We start from the raw sequence: 15,115 nt of genomic DNA, 5'->3' as shown, positions 1-15,115 counted from the left end.
TTTTTTGTGGGATCTTTGTCAGGTTTTGGTATTAGGGTGATGGTGGCCTCATAGAATGAGTTTGGAAGTTTACCTTCCTCTGCAATTTTCTGGAAGAGTTTGAGCAGGATAGGTGTTAGCTCTTCTCTAAATTTTTGGCAGAATTCAGCTGTGAAGCTGTCTGGACCTGGGCTTTTGTTTGCTGAAAGATTTTTGATTACAGTTTCAATTTCCGTGCTTGTGATGGGTCTGTTAAGATTTTCTATTTCTTCCTGGTCCAGTTTTGGAAAGTTGTACTTTTCTAAGAATTTGTCCATTTCTTCCACGTAATGTCCATTTTATTGGCATATAATTGTTGATAGTAGTCTCTTATGATCCTTTGTATTTCTGTGTTGTCTGTTGTGATCTCTCCATTTTCGTTTCTAATTTTATTGATTTGATTTTTCTCCCTTTGTTTCTTGATGAGTCCGGCTAATGGTTTGTCAATTTTATTTATCCTTTCAAAGAACCAGCTTTTGGCTTTGTTGATTTTTGCTACGGTCTCTTTTGTTTCTTTTGCATTTATTTCTGCTCTAATTTTTAAGATTTCTTTCCTTCTACTAACCCTGGGGTTCTTCATTTCTTCCTTTTCTAGTTGCTCTAGGTGTAGAGTTAGGCTATTTATTTGACTTTTTTCTTGTTTCTTGAGGTATGCCTGTATTGCTATGAACTTTCCCCTTAGGACTGCTTTTACAGTGTCCCACAGGTTTTGGGTTGTTGTGTTTTCATTTTCATTCGTTTCTATGCAAATTTTGATTTCTTTTTTGATTTCTTCTGTGATTTGTTGGTTATTCAGCAGCGTGTTGTTCAGCCTACATATGTTGGAATTTTTAATAGTTTTTCTCCTGTAATTGAGATCTAATCTTACTGCATTGTGGTCAGAAAAGATGCTTGGAATGATTTCTGTTTTCTTGAATTTACCAAGGCTAGCTTTATGGCCCAGGATGTGATCTATCCTGGAGAAGGTTCCATGTGCGCTTGAGAAAAAGGTGAAATTCATTGTTTTGGGATGCAATGTCCTATAGATATCAATTAGGTCTAACTGGTCTATTGTATCATTTGAAGTTTGTGTTTCCTCGTTAATTTTCTGTTTAGTTGATCAGGTCTAGAGATTTTAAATGATGCTGTTTTGATCACTGCACACCAGCAAACTCCAAGTGATTGCCTGACACCACAGTAGCATAATTAACCTAATGTACTTTTCTGACCTCTTAAATCACAGTCTTTGATGCCCTGAGCTCTTGGCACAAAAAAACCCTGAAAACAAATGCAAAATCCCAACTGTATTAACTATAAAATATCGCAAATGCAAAAGGCTCTTTTAAATGAATATCTTTCTCCACACAGTACTTTTCACTTAAGAATCTAACGATTTTGACTTTAAACAAAAAGCAAAAATAAAGAAAAAGTTAATGCAGTTATCTTGCCAAAATTTGAAAGCTGACCATCAACAGTAAATTAGCTTTTCCTTCACGCACCACATTATACTAGCTTTTATTATACTCCATAAACTTGAGTAAGCATTGGGATCAGAGGAGTGAACGAGATAACCAAATCCCTGGCCTCAAAGAGATTACATTATAGTTGGGAGGCAAAGATCAGAAGTAAGTAGCACAAATAAATATATGTTGGTAAGTACAATAAAGAAAAATTCACTAAAGTAATTTTTAAAAAAAGCAATGGGAGGAGAGTGGCTATTTTAGAGCAGGGGTTTGGGAAAGGCCAATTGGACAGCACTTGAACAAGTGAGAAAGTGAGCAGACATTTGCAGGCAGAGGAAATAGCAAGTGCAAATGCCCTAAAGCAGAAAGCTTATTCAAGGAAAAGTTCAAGGCCAACATGATTGGAGGGGGAGCAGGCAACATTGAGAATGTCAATAGAAGAGGTGAAAGAGGTAGACAGGACTCAAATTATATAAGGCCTTCCAGTCATGATAAGGAGTTTAAATTTTGCTTTGAGAGTGACAGAAAACCAATGGAGGGTGTTTAAGTATGAGATAAATGATCTTTTGTTTCAAAAGGTCACTGTGGATGCTATGCAGAGAACAGACTGGGCCGAGAACGAAAGCAAAGAGATGTCAGTCAGGAAACTACTGCCGTAGACTAAAGAGACTAAAGTGGCTAAGACCACAATGGGATACTGGAGATGGTAGGAATTGGTAGGATTCTAGACTTAATTTGAAAATTTGGCAAAAAAATTTGTAGATGGACTATATTAGAATGTGAAAAAAAGAGAAAAACCCATGATGACTCCTAGGTTTCTGGGAAAACAACGATGACATTTACTGAGATGGAGACGATGAGGAGAATGTAGTATATATGTATACATGTGTATAACTAAGTCACTTTGCTGTACAGCCAAAATTAACATTATGTTGTAAATCAACTCCAATAAAAAATAATTTAAAAAAAAATAAAAAACAAAGTTTGAACAATACAATCAACCATAAAAATACTATTTATCTTCACAACAACCCTATGAGGTGGGTACTTCTGCTACCATCCTTATTTTAGAGACAGGGGAATTGAGGCACAGAGCAGTTATCAAATCTGCTCAGAGTCACACAAATAGTAAGTGGCAGAGGAGCCAGGATATGAATCCAGGTCATCTGGCTTAACCCTTACTCCAAAATGTTCCTTTTAAGAGGAGACATGTGTATGCTAATAAGAGTAAATGAATAGAAAGGTAAGTATTAATTGCAAAAAGAGGAGGAATAATTACAATAGCATATTCTTTGATTCTTGTCTAGATTTGAAAATCTAGACATAACACGTCATGAAGCTTCTCTGTTTGCCCTTCTAGGTCATCCTTCTTCCCCTATTAACCCCGCACTGTGTCCTGGGAAGCTGACCTTAACAGACTCTGTTACCCAGCTCCCTTGTCCTCTGGCTTTCTATTGGGGTCCACTAATAGTAACCAGCAGATGACTAGGGAAGGGAGGAAAAAGAGGTTGGGATGTTCATTTGTCCAGCTCTCTCCTTGCTGGGTGGTGGTTTGGCAATGGCTATCTTCTTCCTAAAGCCATAGCTCCTCTCAAGCATCCCTTCTAATAATTATAGTTCTATCTGTGTTATATTAATAGTTCACACGCTTTCCCTGTTCCTTCAAGATTCCCACTGTTCCTAGTCCCCACGTGCTTCCATTCCTGGTTGATTCCCTTAATTCCTCCCATCTCTTTGTAAACAAATTTGAAATTAAACTCTGTTTAAGAAGGCTTTCTGTTACCTTCCAGGACACTAATACTCTATCCAAGAAGAGGATTTAGTCTTAGATAAAAGGAGAGACAGTCTATCCACATTAATAAAAAGCTAAACACATAGATACAGATATAGGCAGATCAAATACTGAAAAGAGGAGGAAGCTCTCTGATTGTTTTTATTGTCTCAATAAAGTAAGAAGAAAGATCAGCAGCTAAAGTTTAAGAAGGTTCAGTGTACTACATTTGAAGAGGAAGAAAAGATATGAAATGTTCTCCCTGGGAACAAGAAAGTGAACTGTCCAAAGAACCACAGTAGGCTTTTTGGTCATAATTTAAAGTGGAACCAGCTAAAAAGGTTGTATGTATTTCTCCAGCTACAGTTAGTTGGAATGGAGCAGACATGGAATAGACAGAAGTAAGTTTAATGAGAGGTTGATTTTTGCCAGCAGATGGACAGACAACAAAGAAATTGAAGATGTATACAAAATGATTAATTACAGCAATGAATCATGTTATTTTAAGCTGGACCTGAAGACTTATGGTTGCTAACAGATCATGAAAATAAAACTGTGGAGTCATTGATTTAGTAGTGCTTATGGGATCAAAACTAAGATCATGGCATGTGGTCTCATCACTTCATGGCAAATAGATGGGGAAAAAGTGGAAACAATGGCTGACTTTATTTTTGTGGGCTCCAAAATCAGTGTAGATGGTGATTGCAGCCATGAAATTAAAAGACGCTTACTCCTTGGAAGGAATGTTATGACCAACCTGCTGCTCCTAAGTCACTTCAGTCGTATCTGACTCTGTGTGACCCCATACACGGCAGCCCACCAGGCTCTCCTGTCCCTGGGCTTCTCCAAGCAAGAACACTGGAGTGGGTTGCCATTTCCTTCTCTAATGCATGAAAGTGAAAAGTAAAAGGGAAGTCGCTCAGTCATGCCCAACTCTTTGCGACCCCATGGACGGCAGCCTACCAGGCTCCTCTGTCCATGGGATTTTCCAGGCAAGAGTACTGGAGTGGGGTGCCATCGCCTTCTCCATGACCAACCTGACAGCATATTAAAAAGCAGAGACATTACTTTGCCAACAAAGGTCCAGCTAGTCAAGGCTATGGTTTTTCCAGTGGTCATGTACGAATGTGAGAGTTGGACTATAAAGAAAGCTGAGTGCCAAAGAATTGATGCTTTTGAACTGTGGTGTTGGAGAAGAATCTTGAGAGTCCCTTGGACTGCAAGGAGATTCAACCAGTCCATTCTAAAGGAGATCAGTCCTGGGTGTTCATTGGAAGGACTGATGCTGAAGCTGAAATTCAATACTTTGGCCACCTCATGCGAAGAGCTGACTCATTGGAAAAGACCCTGATGCTGGGAGGGATTGGGGGCAGGAGGAAAAGGGGACAGAGAATGAGATAGCTGGATGGCATCACCGACTCGAGTTTGAGTGAACTCTGGGAGTTGGTGATGGACAGGGAGGCCTGGCGTGCTGCAGTTCATGGGGTCGCAAAGAGTTGGACATGACTAAGTGACTGAACTGAACTGAACTGATGGAATCAAAGAATGGTTTGTATGGGAGATACATAAATGAACTGTATCAATAAAAGGTGATTAGTGATGGTCACAGAATGTTTACAACCTGACATTTTTTAGAAAAATGTGGTTATTAATTATATTAAGATGTACAGAGTAAAATTTAACAATGGGTGGTTGAGATACAGTGAAGGAAGAGATTACTACTAGAGCAGAGATCAAGAATCTGATGCGCGGAACTGGACTACCCAAAAACAAAGGCAAAATAATGACAATCATTCAAATTTGAAAGTATGAAATTATTATGTAGAAAACTGCTATCCATGTTCCTATATACATCATTCAATATGCAGAGTCATATTCCTCTTCATAATCATACATGTTTATAAAGAAAGTCATTGCATTAGTCCAGCTCTTCCAAGTTACAATTATAAACACTCAAACTCAGGAAATGGAAGTATCCTGTACCAAAGTTTGTTTAGTACCTGCAGAGAGCCCTACTAAATATATTAAATTTTCTATATCTCCAGGGCTTCCATTTCTAGAAAACATATAGTTAAGAAAATTAAATTTGTATAAGGAAGAAAGCAAGAAAAAAGTGAACATATATTCAGAAAAATTACTAACTGGAGTCCTGCACCTTAAATAAACAGGTTTTGCTGACGATATTAAGTACCCCAATTAATGAAATCTAAGTCACATTCGACTGAGTGACTGAAGTCACATTTATATATGTATATAATTACTGTCCTATTTTGATCAATTGAAGAGCTCTTAAACCCATCTTCAAAAAACTCCTGCAGCAACTATTTCTAAAGAACAAGGTTTATTTTTGAATAGTTTATTTTCAAATGGTTTATTTTTAAAACCAAACATGTTTCTGAATGCATTATTTAATATTCAGTATAATTTGTTTCTGTCAATTTAAAAATGCTTTAAATTTTTAAGGGATTCATGATTAACTAGATTTGTAAGAACTGGCATGCCCACTTGAGTTTGGTGGTTCTAGGTACATTTGATGACTCAATATGCATGTATATGGTCCTGCAAAGAAAACTCTAATCTTACAGTTTTATGAAAATTTACTATTTTGACAGCAAACTGGAAACTGAATATAAGGTAAAACTTACAGTCTCTGAAACTAGGAACCAGGAAAATTTATGCTTTGTGGTATCTGTAGGTTATTACTGCAATGTTTGGAATTCCTAATATTGTCTAAGAAGTTCTGTAGTTTCCGAGCAAGAAATAAGGTGGAGAAGAAATGTTTTCTTAAGCAACTCTTAGGAAAGACTCATGTAAACAAAGGTAGACCAATGTTCCTCACTCTCCACCACTTCCATCTTTTGCCAGGGACCAGAGCTAACAGGATGAAGGCAAAGGCTTCCCTCTTTTTGCCTTTTTATACAAAGGCAGAAGGAGAAGAGGGTGACAGAGGATGAGATGGTTGGATGGCATCATCAGTTCAATGGACATGAACTTAGGCAAATTCTGGGAGATGGTGAGGGGCAGGGAGGCCTGGCATGCTGCAATCCATGGGGTCCCAAAGAGTTGGACACAACTTGGCGACTGAAAAACAACAACAAAAAGATTTCCCTATGAGATGTGCATGCATGCTAAGTCACTTCAGTTGAGTCTGACTCTGGGTGACCCTATGGACTGAAACCCACCAGGCTCCTCTATTCATGAGATTCTCCAGACAAGAGTACTGGAGTGGATTGCTATGCCCTCCTCAGGGGATCTTCCTAACACAGGGACTGAACCCTCATCTCTTATGTCCCTTGCATTGGCAGACAGGTTCTTTTACCACTAATGCCTCCTGGGAAGCCCCTTTCCCTATGAGATACTTGTGATTTTTTTTTCCATTGTTCTTACTTGTGGTTAATATTTTTCAACATTCAATACCAAACTGGAAAGTAGTATGAAGTAAGAACCAACACTGAGATCTATGGGTCAGTATTGCAGGATCACATGTGCAAATTCTACCACACGATGGTATAAGTGGCATGGCGGCAAACAAAATATATAGCTCTTCACTGTGTCTATGTTTTATTCAACTGCTTCAGAAGCCTTCAGTCACAAGCTAAATGGGAAAAGTGGCCACTCAATCCAGTTTAAAGTGTAGTCTGGCTCAATAATTTAAAGTCTCATATAAAACTGTTCATTCATATAGCCTACCCTCCTCCTGCTTCTCCTAAAATAATGCCTAGAAGTGAAAGTGGAGAGTGAAAAAGTTCGCTTAAAGCTCAACATTCAGAAAACGAAGATCATGGCATCCGGTCCCATCACTTCATGGGAAATAGATGGGGAAACAGTGGAAACAGTGTCAGACTTTATTTTTTGGGGCTCCAAAATCACTACAGGTGGTGACTGCAGCCATGAAATTAAAAGACGCTTACTCCTTGGAAGGAAAGTTATGACCAACCTAGATAGCATATTGAAAAGCAGAGACATTACTTTGCCAACAAAGGTCCATCTAGTCAAGGCTATGGTTTTTCCTGTGGTCATGTATGGATGTGAGAGTTGGACTGTGAAGAAGGCTGAGTGCCGAAGAATTGATGCTTTTGAACTGTGGTGTTGGAGAAGACTCTTCAGAGTCCCTTGGACTGCAAGGAGATCCAACCAGTCCATTCTGAAAGAGATCAGCCCTGGGCTTTCTTTGGAAGGAATGATGCTAAAGCTGAAGCTCTAGTACTTTGGCCACCTCATGCGAAGAGTTGACTCATTGGAGAAGACTCTGATGCTGGGAGGGATTGGGGGCAGGAGGAGAAGGGGACGACAGAGGATGAGATGGCTGGATGGCATCACTGACTCGATGGATGTGAGTCTCAGTGAACTCTGGGAGTTGGTGATGGACAGGGAGGCCTGGCGTGCTGCAATTCATGGGGTCGCAAAGAGTCGGACATGACTGAGCGACTGATCTGATCTGATCTGATATAAGCATAGACAGTTCTGGGGGAAGACAGCTGTTTTCTGTGCCGTCATAGTCGTGGGGTAGAAACAGGTTGGGTTCACTGGATCAACACACTGTCATTCAGCTCCTCTGGTCCTTGAGCAATGTCCCTGTCCATTTGCTCATTGGGCATACTCCCAGCCTCTGATGCAGAAGTCTGCTTGCTGGTAACTGGGACCCATTCTTTTGGCTTAGGCAAAGTTCCACGTGCTCTGCCTGGCTGACAACACCTGCCCTGGGCTCTACAGGCACTATGCTCCTTCCTGAACTCATGTTATAATTCCCAGTCATAGAGACACCAGCTGGACCTTTCCTGTGATGCTCACTTAGTGCTAGCAACTGCCTACATAAAGAAACAAAAACAAAAAAAAAAACTACTTATTGAAGATTTTCTCTCCTTTCAAATGAGTCTAACTTAAACAGGAATCTAACAGAGACCTAGGCATGCAGCCAACATTCATTCATTCAACAAATATTTATTTCATGGCTATTATGTTCTAGGCACCAAGCTAATATAAAAGATACAGCAATGATTATGACAAGCAGGATGGCTGCTCCTACAGAATTTACATTCTAGTGGAGAAAGCCACACAAAAAATACATAATAAAATTTCTCATAGTGATACATACAGTGACAAAAATAAGACAGGTAATGTGATAGATGTGACTTGGGGGTGGGACAGAGGTGAGAAGTGAAATTAAAAGGCATTTTCAAAGCACTGCGACCTAAACGATGAGATAAGCGAAGTTAGGCAAAGATCTAGATAGAAAGTGCTCCAAGCAAAAGGGAAGCATGTAAAGTGCTTTGGGGCAGCATTTGGAAGCAGAGAGAAGGCCATTTTGGCTGGAATATAGAGTAGGGAAGAGTGCTAAGAGATGAGAGGTAGGTAGAGGTGATAGGGAGCCTTATAGGTGAGAAGTTCAAATTTCATTCCAAGGATAACAGAAGACTACTGGAAGGTTTCCTTTAACAGATACTATCTAAACATTTTTAAACAAACACAATCCACAATAATATGAATTATATTAGTTGATGTAATTCCTTATTTTACTATTTGATCCAAATAACTATTTCAAAGTATTTATCACAGCTGTACTTATTTAATTGTCTGATTCCCTTAGTAGACCCTGAGTTTCATAACAATAGGGTCTACATCTCTCTTCTTACTGACTCCCCAGAGCCTGAGTGTCTCTTAAATAGGACATGTTCAAGATAGATTCTGTCAAATGAATAAATTTAATGATGGACTAGTCCATGGCAGACACTGCTACACACTGAATTAGAACCAGTTCCTGTATGCAAGAAGCTCATAGTCTATTGAGGGAGGCCAACATGTAATCAATTAATAATAATACAACAGAGTAACTGCTACACCAGAAATACTAACAAATGCTATAGGGACGTAAGAGAGAAAATAACTAATTTTGCTTAGTGTCAGGGAAAACATTAAGGAAGTTTTTAACTAAGAACAAATATTCATTTTCTTGGGATAAATATTTATACTAAGAAAGAATTCTATATCATGTTCTATTAATCTTATTAGTTCCACAATTCAAGAGAACATATACTCTATTGACAAAATTATTTAATATACTACTACCATGATATTTCTAAACATCTTGAAAAGGCTTATTTCTAAAACAACCTTTTAGAATCTTCTCTGTATTTTTATTATTATGCATACCAACTCCCTATATATGAAAGTTAAATTCAAAGCTAAAATATTCATAATATTACTAGCTCTGGGAAAATCTAGATAGGGTAGCCTATTGTGTTCTGCTTTTTCACCAGATTCCATATATCAGTGATAGTGATCACCACCAAATTTTCATTTATTATGTACCTTATCAGAAATTACCAGATGCTTTCAAGCTCCCAACAAACTTTTGGGGTTTCATTACCATACTGTGTATAGAAGTCAAATATGCTATCAAAAGAAATTAATTTGGGGCTATTTCTATTACAGCACAAATAAAAACATTCTTCATTTGAAAACAATCAGCCTTATCAGCATCCATAGTACATAAATTTAGTTAAATGGTGCCATCTGGTGACATAAATCCTGCAACAAATATAAAAGGTCCAGAGACAAACTTCTTGGTGGCATCCAACTGAAAGTGTCAAAATTAACTTAAGAAATATTTGATCCTGCTTGACATAAAGCACACAACTAATCACACTCAGTATATAGCAGTTTAACAAAGGGAATTATAAGAACTGTTTGGGCCCCATTTTCTGCTTACCACTCTTGTTTCTCAAGTGTATCTTCAAACTTAAACAAGTCTCCAGAAAAGATTTAAGTCTAATACGATCCTTTGGCCAGCTCTGAGAGAACATTTTTAAAGTATAAATATCAAGAATATCTTGAACGTTGTTTAAGTCACATCTATTTCCTCACTCTCCTTCTGATTTCTATGAATCTGTTTGTTATCACCTCAAATGCCACTTCCCTAAGATAGCTCACCCTGATTCCACTGCTAAAGTTAAGCTTCTCACCCACAACATTCTCTACTTCACCACTGTAGCATTTTCGAAATGGTAAATATAAACTATTCATGCAATTTAATTTAATGCTTTTCTCTACAGTTTTATATCTGGCACAGTGTTCAGTGTTTGAATGAACAAATGGATACATGGATAATTAGATAAATGGATGAGGAAAAAATGTCCTTTTCTATCCTCTTCTTACCCAAATCCTGTCATTGACAAGATCCAGCTCAAGTTTACATCTTGTAAAAGCAAATCTTCCCCAGTAACACCAATCTACAATGAATCCATGCTTCTTTGGACTCCTACAGCACTTTGGCCTAAGCTCCAGAGTTTAAGCCTCGGTTATATTCTACGTAATACTTGTTAGTATATATGTGAATATTACCTTCCTAACTGATCCTAACATCCTCAAGGGTAGGAATTTGGTTTTTAATAATATTCACCTGCACATGTCCATGTAAGGAGGTAAATACCTCATAAATAACTTATTAATTATTATTACTAAATTGTAATAACTGAAATACCTGCATTCTTTCTACTGAAATGGGTATTGTAAACAAATTAACAAGAACAGAGTAGATCTCAGTATTTAAGAACCTAACATTCACCTTCCTTGCAGTCCAAGGAACTCTCAACAGTCTTCTCCAACACCACAGTTCAAAGCATCAATTCTTCAGTGCTCAGCTTTCTTTATAGTCCAACTCTCACATCCATACATGACTACTGGAAAAACCACAGCTTTGACTAGACAGACCTTTGTTGGCAAAGTAATGTCCCTGCTTTTTAATATGCTGTCTAGAAGCTGAAGCTCCAATTGGCCACCTGATGCAATGAACTGACTCATTTGAAAAAATCCTGATGCTGGGAAAGATTGAAGGTGGGAGGAGAAGGGGACGACAGAGGATGGCATCACCAACTGGATGGACATGAGTTTGAGTAAGCTCCGGGAGTTGGTGATAGACACGGAAGCCTGGCATGCTGCAGTCCATGGGGTCGCAAAGAGTCAGACACAATTGAGCAACTGAACTGAACTGAGCTTCGCATGTGCCAACAACGGCATCTCAGTGTAGCTTATTTGTTCTCTATTCACAGTTCCATAGGTAGAAACTACCATGAAGTATCCACAGGGAAAAAATCCACTTCAATGTTTCAGATACACTATTGTATATCCCAGAATGATAATATAATGGCTCATTATATTTGACACAGATCAAACTAAATTTTTATAAAACTCAAGAATGAAGAAATGCCACCATCATATTTTCCCAAATTTATTAATGCTGTTCACATACTATATTTCTTTCCCTGAGTGGCCAAATTTCTAACTATTTAGAACACAAGTTCTCAAACTTTAGCATGCCTCAGAATAGCCTGGAAGGCTTATTGCAACAATATTTGCTGCACCCTGCTTTCAGAGTTTGTAATTCGGTAAGTCTGGAGTGAGGCCCAAGAATTTGCAATGCTGACCAAATTCCCAAGTGAAGCTGATGCTGCTGATCCAAGAACCACACTCTGAGAACCTCTGCTTTGGAGGATTAGAGTCAAGTTGTTCCAAATTTATATAACCATTTCACTATAATCTACAAAAAATTATTTCAGTTTCTTATGATCAGGTGGCAAAAATTATTACAAAAACAAATTAAGACCAGAATAATTATGATGTTTGTAAATAGATATTACTTTGAAATAAATAACAAACCAAAAAGTTTGTTAGGATTTTCCATAAGCTGTTACAGGAAAACACAATTTTTTTGGCCAACCCAACATGTTAGAATTACTACAGTGAGAAAAAATGCAATTTTTTTTTACTCAAACTAAAATCTGATAAAATTCTCATGCAGATCAATTTTATAATACTAATCACTATTATATTTAAATGACTCACTAATCACATACCTAATATCTCTTTTCTCCACTTGATTTCTCTCACCCATAAGGGCAAGCACTATTCTCTCCTCTACAGTTTACTGACGTGATGAACACAAGTTTGAGTAGGCTCCAGGAGTTGGTAATGGACAGGGAAGCCTTCAATCCATGGGGTCGCAGAGTCAGACACTACTGAGCAACTGAACAGATAGTTTAGTGTTATATCCCTATTGTCAAGCATAATGTGTAACACATAACAGGTATTTTTTAAGTAATTGTTGAATACATAAAATGTATTGATGACATATTATTATTAAAGCCCACAAACTGAGGGTACAAATGTTATATAGATATAACCTCAACTCTCAAGCTATTACATTCTATTGAGGGAGTAGTAATATACTCAATTTGTCATAAGGCAACATAACAAGTGCTTTATAGTAGTATGAACAAAGTGCTATGAGACATAACGAAAGGGCTGGTTAAAGCTGCTAACAGGTAAGGACATGGTAGAAGGCTTCAATAGGTAGGGACAGGTAGAAGGAGATGATAAATCCCAATATGTAAGTATATCTACTGTGTCACCTCTATTGCTAATAATTCCATATGGTCTATACTTATGTTTATGAAAATAAAAAATATTTTACTCTAACACAAAATCTGACATTCAGCCACCATAAAGCAAGATAAGTTCTTTTCTAAGATGTTGCTATGCTACCAGCAGAGTTTTTAGGAAACAATCACTACTACCCATTCTCTTCTAAGGCTTCCCCCCAGGTTCCCCCTCAAACACTGAAGTGAAGTAAGAGAAAACAAAATTAGATTAAACAATGCTAACAAGATTTTAGAAGGGGTTGAAAGGTACTAAATATACATACATGTTCTGTCCATACTGGTACATAAAAGTAATAAATAAATAAGGCAATTTTCAATAAGGTATCAAAGCAAAGAAATTTCATGGTACATAACTCAAAAATGAACTAACCGATTACATGATTTAAATGGTCTTTACAGATAATTATGGTGCTAACACAGATCGTTAAATTTTCAAAGTAGATCTGGCAGAGACGTACAAAAAGGAAAACATTCCATCTTGCTCCTAAAAAAAGGATAAATAATCTAATACAGTCCCTTGAAAATCTGACTGCTTTAGCTGTGCTAAATGAAGAGACTTAAGTTGTAAAATATCGTGGAATTCACTTATATTCAAATTCTGAAAAGTGCTAATAGTGCAATCATCATAAAGCCATCCACTGGAGAAAACATTTTCCTTAGTATTTCCACAAGATGTCACCCTAAGCCTAACATCGAAGTGTGCAGCTTTGCTATTTTAGGCATTTTTCTTTTTGTGTATTAATGAACATTAATTACTAACTTTTTAAAAATTAAGGGCTTTGTGTTTATACTTTCAGTTATTCGTAAATGGAAAATCAAAACAGAATACAGGGCCTAAAGAATCAAGAAAGAAGAAAGTTAATCAAACAGTTTATCATTCACACTGTTTATCACAAGAGAAATTTTCTTTTACTTTATTTTGAAAATGTTCCATAATTAGCATATATTATGCTTATAATCAGGCTTCCCTAGTGGCTCAGGCAGTAAAAAATCCACCTGCAATGCGGGAAACCTGGATTCAGTCCCTGGGTTGGAAAGATCCCCTGGAGGAGGGCATGGCAACCCACTCCAGAGTTCTTGCCTGGAGAATTCCCACAGACAGAAGAGCCTGGCAGGCTACAGTCCCTGGGGTCGCAAAGCCTCGGACACGACTAAGTGACTAAGCACAGCATATTTATAATCAGATAAAGTTATACCTTAAAAATAAAAAAACAATACCTTTGCTATCACTCCCCATCCTATTATCACAGAACCCATTTATAAAATGCTTTTACACACTATAATAATGATCAAAGCTATGGAGACAGAATTCTGTGCTCAAAGATTATACCATCTAAGATAAACTAGTGTTTGCATTTTCTTTTTTCACAAAAGAAGGATATTATTTATTTTCAAAGTGATGCTTTTCATTTACTGAGACAAGGCCTGGTTTCCGAGTCACCTGTAAATGATACAGCACATTCTGCAATAACAGTGTTTTACCCTACTATACACTTGTATTGGATTTTCTGCACTATGAGTGCCTCCTATTTTCTTCAGTTGAGATTCATGCAAGGCATTATTTCAACATACTATCTGATTATCAGAATAATGGGCTAAAGCCACTATTTTCCATTATGTGCAGCAAAAAAGAAGGGGAAGGGAGGTTGGTTGAAACAGAAAGCAAAATACCCAGTAAAAATAATCCCCTGTTTATCAATGGTTCCCTACTTATCCTTTTATAAAGATACAATCCCCTTCAGGATACAAGGGCTATGTAGTTTTTCCTTTTTGGGTCCTTAAAAAAAAAAATGCACAGTGAGACCAATAAAATTCAATAGAAAATTATGTTGCATTGTATAGCATCGCTCCATTCTTTGCAGTCTGGTTTATTCCAAAATGACTTAAAAGACCAGCCAAAACAAATCTATCCATTCAAAGCTGGGCATCAGGATTACTTATGTAACAGCTTTTTACAGATTACTGTGACCTCTCATTTTATTAGAGAAATTCAACTACTCTATAGGCTTTCTGCCAAGTTATCTATCACTCACTTAAAACAATGGCAAAATACAACTCTTTGTCATTCGTCTTTTTATTCCTCATGTAATGATGCTGCACTGCCAAATGAATACATTATTCTGGTAGAATTATCTAAAGCATTCAACAATATTCTTCCTAAATAAAGTTCTTAAAATCTCAATCAAAAGACATAGCCCAATCTTATCTAAGCACATCATACAAATCTATTTAGAAGTATGGCCATTCAGTTAATGGTCTTAATAAAACTATTAATTTTTAACTGAAAAATCTGTTGCTTAAAAAATGTTCTCTAAAATACTATTCTCTAATGACAGGGTTTATTTAAATTTCGTTAAGAGTCCATTTAGAGTTGTTTTTATTTAATACCAACTAAGATGATTATAGTTATGTGTGTCATTAATTCTTACTAGCCATAAAAGAATATT

The 15,115-nt window shown here is 37.2% G+C and overlaps 1 protein-coding gene across 1 annotated transcript in view; it reads right to left on the bottom strand.

Annotated features, from left to right (window-relative positions):
• The window catches only part of DLG2 (discs, large homolog 2 (Drosophila)), a 2,340,373-nt gene that overhangs the window by 2,305,268 nt on the left and 19,990 nt on the right, over positions 1-15,115 (bottom strand). The window lies entirely within an intron of this gene.

The sequence above is a fragment of the Bison bison genome, unplaced genomic scaffold, assembly GCF_000754665.1.
Source record: "Bison bison bison isolate TAMUID 2011002044 unplaced genomic scaffold, Bison_UMD1.0 scf7180017864324, whole genome shotgun sequence".
NCBI classification, from domain to species: domain Eukaryota; kingdom Metazoa; phylum Chordata; class Mammalia; order Artiodactyla; family Bovidae; genus Bison; species Bison bison.
The sequence above is the reverse complement of the archived record's forward strand: the minus strand, read 5'-3'. Positions and strand labels throughout refer to the sequence as shown.